At 44.6% G+C, this 1,578-nt stretch overlaps 1 non-coding gene across 1 annotated transcript; it reads left to right on the top strand.

Annotated features, from left to right (window-relative positions):
* Positions 1-535: 535 nt before the first annotated feature.
* Trnaq-uug (transfer RNA glutamine (anticodon UUG)) lies at positions 536-607 on the top strand. The gene has a single exon. It is a non-coding gene; the product is annotated as a tRNA-Gln (tRNA).
* Positions 608-1,578: the final 971 nt, after the last annotated feature.

Raw genomic sequence — 1,578 nt, 5'->3', positions numbered from 1 at the left:
GAATGAGTGTTAAATGTTATTTCTCATGACTGTTAAACGTCAAACTTTCTCTTATGAGGGGCCTTTTCCATGGTTTTATCAGAGGTTCCTCTATGTAAAATGTGTTTTTGTCAAATTTGCAAAAGTATATGTTAAAATGGAAATTATCTGAGACTCAGTAGGAAAGCTTTGCTCCAGTTTTACCCTATACGTCACACAAGCTTTGCAATGGCTGTGTCTAACTTTGCGTTGGTCTCTCTCATTTTTTCTACAGACGTCCTAACTGTGTAAGAAGAAGCCTCATTAATCTAAGTCTACCCCACACTATCTTCTCCAGACTAAGCCCTCAACAGGAGAGAGAGAGTGACAGAGACAGAGAAAGAGAGAGAGAGAGAGAGAGAGAGAAATAGAACAACAATTTCTCTTAATTAATGTGTTGCTTTGTCTCTCTCAACAAACAACTCTATCAAAATTGAAGCTTAACCTATCTCTTCCAAAGTTCAGTTTATACAAACAAAGTTCCACAACTATGGTTACATATTCATAACTTTTTGTGGGTCCCATGGTGTAATGGTTAGCACTCTGGACTTTGAATCCAGCGATCCGAGTTCAAATCTCGGTGGGACCTTATGAAGGCTCTTTTGTAAAGATCTTTCATAATTTCCAGCCTGGCATCATATGTGGAAAAACTTGTTCTTCTACTCCATGTGACACTGGACTCTGAAAACATAGACACAGAGGTAACAAGACCTGGAGAAACCCTCCTAGGTGGAGACGCCCCAACAGCTAAGAGAGAACCCTCTTCCTGTGATGGCCTGTGACCTCCTCAACCCCACCCTGCTTGCTCCTGAGTCTCATATTTCTCTTTGTCTTTTTCCTGATTTGTGTCCTGGCACTGCAAGAAAAAGATCATCTCCCATGGGCTGGAACCGCAAAGTAGCTGACTCTGCCAGGACCACAGGCCCGACCTGAAACTGAGCCTCTCCACGGGCTCCCCAGCCCAAGATGCTGCTTTGACAGCATCCCTTCCAAACACACTGGTGAACAAACACCTCATGGCATCCCTTAGCAAACATTCTCCTGGAGAAACAACAGCCTGAACCTGCAATGAAGACTAGGAATGAGCTGATAGACAGTCCTGGGAGGAAGGGAGGGCAGCAAAATTTCAACAAGAATCCAGCTAAGCCAGTTCAGGCCCAATTTCCTACTGTTGATACCTAACCTTGCTATCTAGTCAAAATCACTTTAAGAATCCTCCCCACCACCACCCGCCCAATAACCCTTATCTTACCATCAGCTGTGAATCTCAGCTGTTCCTGTTACATCTGGTTCAATTGCTCCTCCCTATTGCTGAACCCTTCCATATAGAGTTCTTCCTGTTTAACACCATTTGGTACAAATTTTGATACTTCTCTCAAAGAAACCCACCACAAGATTTAGGGTGTGAGCCGGGCCGTGGTGGCGCACGCCTTTAATCCCAGCACTCAGGAGGCAGAGGCAGGCGGATCTTTGTGAGTTTGAGACCAGCCTGGTCTACAGAGCTAGTTCCAGCAGGACAGGCTCCAAAACCACAGAGAAACCCTGTCTTGAAAAACCAAA

This window comes from Alexandromys fortis, unplaced genomic scaffold (genome assembly GCF_014885135.2).
Source record: "Alexandromys fortis isolate MF-2015 unplaced genomic scaffold, M_Fortis_MF-2015_v1.1 scaffold_2233, whole genome shotgun sequence".
Lineage (NCBI taxonomy): Eukaryota > Metazoa > Chordata > Mammalia > Rodentia > Cricetidae > Alexandromys > Alexandromys fortis.
Note: the sequence above shows the minus strand (reverse complement) of the source record. Positions and strands in the feature narration are given on the sequence as shown.